The 12017-nt window shown below is 38.1% G+C and overlaps 1 long non-coding RNA gene across 1 annotated transcript in view; it reads right to left on the bottom strand.

Annotated features, from left to right (window-relative positions):
- The window catches only part of LOC110216758 (uncharacterized), a 104128-nt gene extending 98720 nt beyond the window's left edge, over positions 1 to 5408 (bottom strand). Inside the window, exon 1 of the long non-coding RNA XR_013487493.1 lies at positions 5305 to 5408. This is a non-coding gene — a long non-coding RNA (uncharacterized LOC110216758). The remainder of the gene's footprint in view (positions 1 to 5304) is intronic.
- Between the last annotated feature and the right edge of the window lie 6609 nt (positions 5409 to 12017).

Below are 12017 nucleotides of genomic sequence, written 5' to 3'. Positions count from 1 at the left end.
ATGAGGACTGCTGAGCACTTTTTCAGGGCTTCTTTGCACCTTTGGTGTCCATCTACCACCCAACTGTCACCTGTGGTTCCAAGAAGCTATACCATGCTTACCAGCCACATTCCCATGGAGCTTAGCAGTTCCACACTCCAGTAAACTGTTTCATCAGATGAGCTAAGCTAAGTTGAGGATAACCAAGGGGCCTCAAACCCATTACTGAGCTAAGGGGTTGTCTACCCCAAGCATTCAAAGACTTCACTGACAGAAGAGGCAGATATGAACAATTTATTCCAGGCAGCTGGAGTTTGGTTGAATAAAGTCATTTACTGCATCCCAAGACATTGCCAGTCATCTTGACCTGCCATTAGACTTTCATGATTCTGGATGAGAAAGTGGGGCCAACAATTCTACATGACTTAAATCCAATTTATGCACTAGTCAAAAGAAATCACCCATAACGTTTTACCATTTTTACCTAGCTCAAAGTCCTATGGTGATTGGCAAGTGATGAAGCAGCAGGTGCAAATACACTGGGAGTTGTAGTCACAACCCTTGCACACAGGTAGTCCAGGCTATAGGGTTGTCTTCTTATTAGAATGATCCAACACTGGGATTCAGCAGCCCCCTGGGCTTCTGAGCAGCCTTTCTTAAGGACCACACTGTTTACCTACTGCCATAAGGAAGACTATAGAAAATATGACCTAACTTTACCTAACCTAACCCTGCCCTGCTTACTGCAGCAGGCAGGAATCCTACCCTATGGCTGAAATACAAAAAAAAAAAAAATGTACACGAACTTTTGCATAGATGATGCCATTTACCATTGGTGCATGGAATGTGTGCATGCTTATGGACAAGACAAAATCCATTAGACCTGAAATATGGACAGGTCTTGCTACAAGAGAACTTGGCAAGTATCAAATCCAAATAGCAGCCCTGATTGAAACAAGGTTTGTAAATGAAAACTAGCTTACCAAAGTCAGAGCTGGATACACATTTTTCTGGAGTGGTCATTGTAATAAGGACTCCTGTAGATTTGGCAATTAAATCTAATCTAGTCAACAAGCTTGTAAGCCTCTCAAAAGGAGAGAACTAATCATAACAACATGATTGCCACTTTCAGGAAAGTGCCATGCCATTTTCATCAGTGTGTGTGCTCCCAAATTGATGAACCCTGGTGAGATCAAAGAAAAATTTTATGAAGATCTAGAGATGCTCATCATTGATGTACCAAGAGAGGACAAACTTGTAATTTTGTGTGACTTTAATGCCAGAGTAGGCACAGACTATCAGACATGGCAGGGAGTCCTTGCAAGAATAGAGTCATAAACCACAACAGCAATGGTCATTTACTAAAGGAGATATATATGTCTCATGACCTTCTTATCATCAACACTGTCTTCCATTTACCTAAATGCAGTAAAATTTCATGGATGCACCCTAACAGGAAACATTGGCATTTAATAGACTATGTCATTGTGAGGAGAAGAGACAGACAGAATGTGAATGAAGGCAATGTGTGGCACAGAGTACTTTAGCAATCATAGCCTTATCCTTGTGACATATGAAAAGTTTGAGAAATAATTTCTGGGTAATTAATATATGGCTAGCAAGTAATTAATAAAAGCATGGTCATTTTGCCTTCTTTCCTAAACCAAAAATGAATCATGTAGGCCTCTTAGTGATTATATGTCCTTGGCAGTGTGAGTATTCCTGACAGGTGGCAATCAACTCTGATTGGTTAACAATTAATGACTGGATGAATATTATAATGAGAGGTAGACCTTTTCTAATGAAGAGCTGGGGGACCTGACTTTGATTATGTCACTCTTACTCCCAGGCTATCCCCCATCCTTGGGCAATCTTGACAAAGGGATCTACACCCCGCCAAAAAAAAACCCTGTCTGAATAGAACACAATGGGTCAGAATTCACCTGGATTAGATTACCTTTGTTAGGTTTTCTAGTTGGGGAGGGTAAGATAAGACGGTCTGGTTTGGGTAAATTTTTGGTCAAGGTCAGAAATCTTGAAACACTGGATTTTGAATGAAGTAATAGAAAAAAAGTCTTAATCTCAGTTAATAATTGATTATTAATATGAGGGAAATCAGCGTTTCCCTCATCTCTCGAAGCTAGGTATTTGCATTCAACAAAAGCATTGGGCTCCAAGGCAAGACAACTACAAGAAGATTTAATGTCAACAGATTTGAGTATTTTTCATTGTTAACAGTTTCCTACTAACTTGGAGGGAAAGCTGAGCCAATATATGATTGATAACAATGGAGCAGAAAAAGAGTGGGCAGCTTTCAAAGCTTTGTGGTACAGCACCACATTTACTCTTCTGGGCCAGGATACTCAAAAACATTAAAATTGGTTTTGATTTTGAAAAACAGAGAAATTCAGGAACTGCTAAATGAGAGAGAGAGAGAGAGAGAGAGAGAGAGAGAGAGAGAGAGAGAGAGAGGGAGAGGAACTCCACAGGTTTTTACCAGCACTGTATTTTGTCCATCTCTCTGAAGGTATCTTTTAGCCCTACCAAAAATAAAGTACAAGTGAATCTTAGAGAAATGCAGGAGTCTTGGCTCAGTAAGAAGGCAGATGAAATTCAGTTTTACACTGATAATAGCAATCCAAAGCTGTTTCACAGTGCCTCAAAGGCTGTTTATGGGCCAGAGATGTATGGTGTGTCTCAGCTACTAAGCACTGATGGAGCTACATTGATTAGTGATAAGAACATGATCCTGGAGAGATGAGGTGAACACTGTTCTCAACAGATTATTATGAACCAATGATGAGGCCATTGACTGTGAACCTCAGGTTGAAGTCAATTCCTCACTAGCCGAACTTCCAACTGAAGAAGAGATGTTCAAAGCCATTAGATGATTCTTGTATGGCAAAGCACCTGGTCATGATTCTATTCCAAATGAGATTTACAAAGCACAGGGTCCATTTCTCATGCAAAAGTTGACAGAAATCTTCCTAGTTATATGACAAGAGGATATTATCCCCCAGGAGTTCAAGAATGCCTCCATTGACCATCTCTGTAAAGGAAAAGAAAATCAGTTTACCTGTAACAACCACAGAGGAGTCTCTGTCTTAGTCATTGCCAGCAAGAGTCTTGCTAGAGTCCTCCATAGTTATCTACCTGAGAGCCAGTGTGGTGTCAGAAAGGGCCAAGGAATTGTCAATAAGGTGTTCACTCCCCTACAACTGCAGGAAAATTTCCAGGAGCAGAACAGAGCTCTGCATATAACATTCATTTATCTGACAAAGGCCTTTGATAGTATCAGTCATGAGGGCTTGTGGAAGATCATGGCAAAATTTGGTTGCCTGCAGAAGTTCATCGGTACTGAATATCAGTTTCACCATGACAAGTTTGCATGTGTTTGGATACTGGACAATGCTCCCAAGCTTTCCCAGTTACCAATGGAGTGAAGCATGGCTGCGTGCTTGCTTTCATGCTACTTAGCATTATATTTTCAGTGGTGTCAGATGTTTTCAACAAGGAAGAAAACAGTATGAAGATCAGCTACCTCTCTGACGGTAAATTATTTATCTTGAAAAGGCACCAAATCAAAACCAAAGTGGAGAAAGAGCTATTGAGTGACTTTTTGTGAGCAGATGATTGTGCACTCAATGCAGCCTCTTAGGCTAAGACACAACAGGGAAAAGACCTGATTTTCTACTGCATATGCTAATCTAGCTTGACAACATCAAGAAAACAGAAGTTCTCCACTAGCCAGCATCTCATCACCCACAGGTGGAACCACCAGTTACAGCAAATCAAATATTTTTGAATGCGGTAGATAAGTTCACTTTCCCTGGCAGTACACTTTCCAGAGATGTACACAGAGATGATCAGGTTGACACATACATTGTCAGAGCTAGCTCAGCGTTTGAAAAGCTCCAAAGAAAAATATGTAAGAGAAGAGATATTAGGCTGTCTACCAAACTGAAGGTCTATAGAGCCATTCTGCTGACCTCACTGATATATACCTGTGAATCCTGGATAGGCTACCAGTGCCATGCCAGGAAACTGAATCACTTCTTTTGTAATTGTCTTAGGAAGTTTCTGAAGATCACTTGGCAAGATAAGGGTCAATTACCAAGCTCTCTCTCTGTCTCTCTCTGTGTGTCTCTCTTGGTCTCTCTGTCTCTCCATCTCTCTCTGTTTCTCTGTCTCTCTGTCTCTGTCTCTCTGTCTCTCTCTGTCTCTCTCTGTCTCTCTGTCTCTCTCTCCTGGATATAGAGTGTCATTTATGAGACACAGCATGGAGACAAGTGGCAATGGATTACAAAATAGTACTCGGAAGGCATTAAGGTGTAAGGAGCCTGGTAAGTATGGAAAGGGCTAGGTTAAGAAAGGCTTTAAATGACAATTAGAGGAGTTCTTATCTGATCCTTCAGGAAATAAGAAACCATTGGAGTTTATTAGTAGTGGGAGAGGAGAGAAATGGTCAGACATTTGTTTTCAAAAGATGAATTTGACAGGTGCGTAAATGGAGGATCAACTGGAATGGTGAGAGACTACAGGCTGGGAAAACAACCAGTGGGCTACTGCAACATTCAGCTGTGAGGTCATAAAGTCAACATATCAGCTGATAACAATGGATGAGCATTTGAACTACTTCTTAACAAAAGGGTAACTTCATTTGTTTATATCTACAAAAATCACCACCATACAATTGCAAAGTTTGTACAAAATCATTTTATCACTTCAACTCTGTATAATACAAAATACAATTATTATTATCTGTTTTCTTCTTTAATAAAACTTTGATCTCATTGTTATAAATATAATCTCCACTGGTGCAGATTGTATCACAAGCGATTCATGCTTGCTTTTACACTGTGGTCCTTGTCTGTGATTTTCCTTTTAACATTTAATAGAGAGCAAAATTTATTCTATGTGCCTATTATCCCTTGTTTTTGTTACATGACAATCTCTTTTCCTTTTCTAGTCTTAGGTTCCTTTATTTATCCATTTATTCATTCATTCATTCATTCAGCAAGCATATTTCTAACCTACTATCAAGGTCCTATGTTAAAAAAGGACGATACAGTGCAAAAAAAAAATCCCCATCCTCAAGGACCTTATATTCTACTGGGCTTAATAATCAAGTTTATCATTTATTAAAGTCTGAATTTTAAAATTGCTTTAGATGTGCAGCGTTGAAGTCAAATATATTGTACAATCCACATAGTTCGTCCTAATAAAATTTAAAATGAAAAAAAAGTACTAGACAAAATGAAAAGAATCCTATCAAACATCGTTTTCTAAAGAGCAAATACATTTTTTGCAGATATTTTTACTTACCTTCGCCAGGACACTTTGCACTTCTCATTTCTGGGTTGGAAGTCAAGGGATTACAGTAATATATATACTCTCACTTAAAGTGAAGGAAAAAAAAATATGGCTTCAGTCCCTAAAAGAAAGAACAGGGTTTAATGTGTTAAGTGTTTGATTTGACCTAAAGACCTAATGTAACTTTGTTAACTTAAGTCTTATTTCAATATCAGTGGAAAAATTTGACTTTCTAAGTTAAAAAATAATATTATTTGACTTTTCCATTTTTAAAGAAATTTAATTGAAAGATTTAAAAATATTAAAATCTCCACAAAATATGCTTTTTAATTACTTGACTACAGCTAAACAAAAAGATAGAGTTCCATTTAGGCAATTCAACCAATATTTCAGAGAAAAGATAAGTAATGTAATTCACACAGCAATAGAAGTGATTTACAACCCTTAGGCATCCAAATATGATGCCGAAGTAGATACCTATCTGGGAGGTAGAATAATTCAGGGATATCTTTTTGGCACATTTTAGGGCCATTATTTCTGATTCCTCCCTATTCGATTCCATTAGTAAAGTGAAATTCACTTTGTGTTGACACATTTAACAAAGCGGAAACCACTGAGGAGAGTGAGATGTAAATATAAGCCATCTGGGCACAGTGATATTTTCTAAATAATTCCCCCATAGTTGTAGTCAGTGAGGGAAGGTAATTGTGTGTATTGCTATGGCATCTTTGCAAACTCTCCTGAATTGAGAACAATCAGAAGAGGGGCCCATCCCTGGCTCTTCTTTGTCTGAATAGTCTGGGAAAGGAACATAGATGTGAATGTATATTTTTCCCCAATATGAAAAAGAAAAAAATGGAAATTCAGAGGCCTTCCATTCTGGTCATATTTTTAGCCTGTGTTTGCTCCAAATCTGGTGAGTCACCTCGGTCCTGTGGTGTTTCAGGTTATCAAATTGCACTGACATGACATTTCAGCAATGCTTTCTGGAAGGAAGCAGAGAGAGAGGGGAAAAAGTAGAATTGTACTGGGTGTCTGAGAGGGAGAAAAAAAGGAGCAAAAATTAAATAGACTGAATATAGATGAATGGCAGGAATATGAAATAATATGCTGGGGGCTAAACAATGTGCTGGCAATTCCATCCTTGGCAGTGGGCTTTTAATTCCATCTTCCCCAAGGTACTGAGTGACCGAGGGGCTGCTGTTTCAACATGGGTTATAAGGAAATGAAACATTAAGCTAACTTTCAGAGTAGTCATGGTGAAATTTTATATGAATAAAATTATGTCCTTTCCTCTTGAGAAACTAATTTTGTATACGAACCTTTATCATGGACTCAAAAGAGTAGGGAGTCTCTAAAAATCATGAGAATAAACAAACAAGAAAAAGAAAATAAGCAATACATTTCCCTCCCCCTTCATTTTATTTCCTTTCTATTTTAAGGTACTGGAGAGGAAATGATAGCTAAACCTATTTCACTTTATGCATGTAGTTGCAAGCCTTCAGTAGAGGATGTTGTTAATATTTTGCCTATCTCACTGGGGGCTCAGTGTATATGATTTCCTGATTGCATCCAATATTTATTACAAAGTCCATAAGGACAGTTAGAAACATGAAGAGTGAGAAGGAGTATGTGTGTTTTTGAGAAATGCAAAGCAAACAAACACTAATATAAATGGAATTTTTCAGTCTTGCCTGTTTTCTTTCATTTGAAAGAGAGCAAAATTTAAAAGTTACATAGCCAATTGAAGTAGCTTCCAAAGTAATCATTACCTTCATCATCTACTATTGTTCACTGACTGAGGCATTTCTTTTATAAAAAAAAAAAAGCCTCATAGGTACTTGCTTAATACAGTGTTGTATTTATTCACCAACCTGGTTTCTGGATTTATACCTTGCTTAGTTGTAATTGTTTAATATAGGTAGCATTGTTCAATGAAGATTAAATGACATGACTGAAACGCTTTAGAAATCTTAAGACACTATAGAAATGTCAGTTATGATGATGGTGATGATGGTATGCATACAGTTAGAAAGAGTGTAGTTGTCAATGACTGCTGGCCTAAAACGCAAGAATTGAGTTCCGATCTCACTGCTGACGTATTTCAGCTGTGAGTCTTTGGGCAAGCCTCTTACGCTCTTGGTGCCAGCAGGAACTCTGTAAGACTCTATGTTACAAACATGAGGCAGTTTTGCAATGGTTAAAGTAGTTTGCACAACAGAAGATTGCCCATACCAAGTGTCCAGCATCAAGGAAACACAGGTCCAAACCTCCAATCCTCTCCCCTCAAAAGAGTGAATAAATTGTGCTATATGTTAGGCAGATCTAGGCTTCTTTAAATTACCATCACTGAAATGATCAAACTGCAACTTACATCAACAACAAAATGCATGTTGGTGTACGGAATATAGTGAAACTGTCAAAAAGAAAAACAAAAAAGGCTTCAGAATTACAAAATATTTTTCTGTTCCATAGCACTGTTATTGATGATTCCTCTGTTCTCTTTTCATTATTTTTTTTCTAATATTTTTTCTGTCCAGCTATTAATTCTTTTCTCTCCAGATTTTCATTGACCTTACTAATGCATGTAGTCACTATGCCTACTAAAAACAATTAATTTCATTTTTTTAAAAGAAGCATTCATAGGATCAAGAAGTACCTTATTGCTGTTCATTCATTTTAGTTGTATCTGACTCTTCATGACCCCGTTTGGGATTTCTTGGCAAGGTTACTGAGTGGTTTGCCATTTCCTTCTCCAGCTCAATTAACATATCAGAAAACTGAGGCATACAGGGTTAAGTGACTTGCCCAGGGTCACACAGCTATTAAATGCCTGAAGTCCAATTTTAATTCAGGTTTCCTGACTCCAGGCCCAGCACGCTCTTCACTGCACCATCTAGTTGGCCAAGAAATACCTTACAGCACAAATAATTAAAAACTTTAAGTTGAAGAGGAGGAAACAGGTCCAGAGTTAAACTCAGTTGTGCAAAGTCACACAAGCAGCAAATAATAGAACTGGGATTCAAACTCAGGTTCTGTGGCTCTAAATTCATTACTCTTTCCAGAAGTACCAAAGTTAAAAAAGGTCATCACTGTATAGGAGGTAGTTTAATACAAAAATTTTACTTATCATACGTTAAAATTAGTGAAATTGCCTTTGATGAAATGTAATGTTGGTGATGTTAGGTTTTCCTGGGAGCGGGGCTGGTTAGTAGGGGTGAGGAGATTAATTAAAAGTGACTTCTTATTATATCAATATGCAAAATATTCCATTCTCCACTGGGGACATCCTAGGGTATAGGTCAGTCAAGAACAGCAACTTTAGAAAATGAACTAGTATAAAACTCTCTTTTAGCTTAATATTTCTCAAGGGAACTCTATTTTTTATTGATAGTTCTATGCCAATTGAAACATTTGCCTTGAATAACTGATTTCTCCTGAGGAAAAGTGTACTTCTTCTGTGATCAAATGCACATATTCATGACACTGTGCCCTGTAAAGAGGTAGATGGTTGGGTTGGGGTAAAATAACCAAAAAGAGCTAGCAGCAGATTTTCAGTATGATATTTCCCTCTGAGAAATACTACTAGGGAAATATTGCTTCATGAACACGGCTACTGAACTATCAAAATTGTTTTCTATGTCTCAAGGAATTTAAGGAGACAGAAGACACAGCCTTCTGGGTCAAGGCCAAGTGAGGCTTATTTTTAAATTGGAGGAGGAGGAGGAGCAGCAGCAGCAATAGCAGCAGTAGTTATAGTAGTAGCAGAAGCAGCAGCAATTGTACTAGTAAGGCAGTAGTAAGAATAGCAGCAATATTAGAGTACTAACATAATAGTAGCTGAATTAGTAGTAGCAGCCACAGTAGTAGTAATAGCACTAGTCATTGGGGATGATGGATGGTGGTGGTGGTAGTAGTGGTGTAAGGGGCCCCCATGTTTAATAAATCCTTCATGTGTGGCAAGGGCCATCCTCAACATATGACATGAGGGTGTTACTTTGTGGCACACAGGGAGGCAGATTAGATATCTCTAGGTTTTTCTACCCCCCACCCTTGTCCAAGGGAGATTTTAATTTAGTTGGAGCCAGAGGCTATGATTCTGCTCTGTTCTGAGAGAAAGGGTACCAGGTTAGAATTACATCTATCTGCTCCCTTAAATATTGTTAGTCTAGGAGACGTGATTAGACAAGCTAACTTTTGATTGCTTTTTCATTATTGGAGGGAAGCAGGACCCCAACTTTGTATCCAAGATTTAAGCAAGTAACAATTTGATTAGATAGAATGGTGAAAGTCAAAATGCTAGCCTCTTTTTTTGTAACAAATGGTACTTCCATCAATTCTCAGTCTATACAAACAGCTCAATTCTTCCCTCTCTGGTCTTCCAACTAAAACATTGGAGTGATAGATCCTCAATTCAAGAGTTCAGCATGTTTCAGTCTTTGCCCCTTGGAAATTCTGAGCAAAGTTATTAAATAAAGATTAAGTATAGTTAACTTCTAGGTCTCCCTAAGTATGATAAGGAGTTGCCATCATCAAAAGTGCTCAATACACCAACTGAGTTTGGGATTTTAAGCAGTCTTTATTTTGATTACAGAAAATTAAAAGATTCATAGGAAACCATAAAATTTCTCTTAAAAAATAAAACATACAGACAAATGGTATTATTCATTAGACTTGCCCTGAATATTTAAAATATTTTATGTCACTCTTCGGAAAAAAAAAAAAAGACTTTAATTTTACCTTGGACTTGAATCATCTGAGCATCTCATAACAATACTTTGAGGGGTTGGCAAGATCCAAATCTAAATAGTCAATAGGCAATAAACATTGATTAAGTACCTACTATATGCCACACACTGTGCTAAGGCCTGGGGGTACAAATCAGAAAAAGAAAGATAGTCTCTGACCTCTAGGAGCTTACAATCTAATTAGGGAGGACAAAATATACACAAAAGGAAGCTGAAAGGGGGGCCAGCAGTGTGGGGGGCTGGTGTGAGGACAACAGTCTACAAAAAGGTTTCCTTGACAATATGTTTTCTGGGGAAAAGAAAATTATCAAAATAATCACCTTGCAGTTGGAGAGCCCTCTATAAATGGAATGTTTTTATATTAATTTATTTATAGTTTTCAGCATTCAACTCCATAAGCTTTTGAGTTTTAAATTTTCTCCCCCTCCCTCCCTGCCTCTTTCCCCAAGACTGCATGCAATCTGATATAAGCCATACTTGCACATTCCTATTAAACATATTTTCACATAGTCATGTTGTAAAGACGAATTAGAATCAATGGAAGGAACCACAAGAAAGAAACAAAACCAGATAGAAAAAAAAGTAAATAGCATGCTTCGATCTGCATTCAAATTCCATAGTTCTTTCTCTGGATGTGGATAGCATTTTCCAGCATGAGTCTTTTGGAAATGTCTTAGATCCTTGGATTACTGAGAAGGGCTAAGTCTACCAAAGTTAGTCATCTCACAATGTGGCTGTTACTGTGTACAATGTTCTCCTGGTTCTGCTCACTTCACTCAGTATCAATCCATACAAGTCTTTCCAGGTTTTTCTGAAGCCTACCTGCTCATCATTTCTTATAGCACAATAGTATTCCATTACATTCACATATCACAACTTGTTCAACCATTCCCCAATTGGTGGGCATCCCCTCAATTCCCAATTCTTTGCCATGACAGATAGAATTGCTATGAATATTTTTGTATGTGTGGATTCTTTTCCCATTTGTATGATCTCTTTGGGATACAGCCCTAGAAGTGGTATTGATGGATCAAAGGGTATGCATAGTTTTAAAACCCTTTGCACATAGTTCCAAATTGCTCTCCAAAATTGTTGGATCAGTTCGCAACTCCACCAACAATGCATTAATGTTCCAATTTTCCCACATCTTCTCTAACATTTATCATTTTCTATAAAGGGAATGTTTTAGAGCAGTTTATTTTTGCTCTGCCCTCTAGCCTTCCAGTTACAGCAGAGAAGAAACTGAGGAGACTAAGGAAGTGATGATGAGATTTCTAGTAAAGGGATTCTCCTAGTGGAAACTCATGAAACATTGTCTGTGGAGTCAAGAACCAAGCCAAGAAGCTGGTGGAAATGAACCTGTCAGCCCTTCATACTAGGGTTTTGCCCTGTTCCTCTTTGGGAACTTCTCTCTCATTCAGACGGCAAGACCCATACCCTGTAATCTCATAAAACTGACTGAGGGGAACTCAGAAAATTTATCATGAATACCCTTGGCCAAGACTTATTACAATAAAATTGACCAGTCACAGAAAGACCAGCATAAATGTGGCAAATACAGTCCATCCTCCACTCACCTAGAAAAGTGATCTTCCTAAAGTGCAGGTCTGACCATGTCACTTCCATATTTATTAAACTTCACTGGCTCCCTATTGCCTCCAAAAATAAATATAAAATTCTCTGTTTGGTTTTTAAAATCCTTCATAATCTAGCCTACTTTTCTAGTCTTCTTATACCTTATTTCCCTTCACTTACTTGATGATCCAGTGATAATACCACCCCCCCACCCTCCCTCCCACCCCCGCTAGACAATCCACAACAGATTGCATATTTTCACTGGTTGCTCCCAAAACTTTTAATTCCCACCCTCCTCACCTCAGCTTCCTTGCTTCCTGGGCTGCTTTCAGGTCTTGGATAAATTCACCCTTTCTTCAAGAAGTCTTCCTCAATCCTCCTTAATATTAGTGACTTTCCTCT

This window comes from Phascolarctos cinereus, unplaced genomic scaffold, assembly GCF_003287225.1.
Source record: "Phascolarctos cinereus isolate Bilbo 61053 unplaced genomic scaffold, phaCin_HiC Scaffold_5;HRSCAF=322, whole genome shotgun sequence".
NCBI lineage: Eukaryota > Metazoa > Chordata > Mammalia > Diprotodontia > Phascolarctidae > Phascolarctos > Phascolarctos cinereus.
This window is presented reverse-complemented; position numbering and strand designations above follow the sequence as displayed.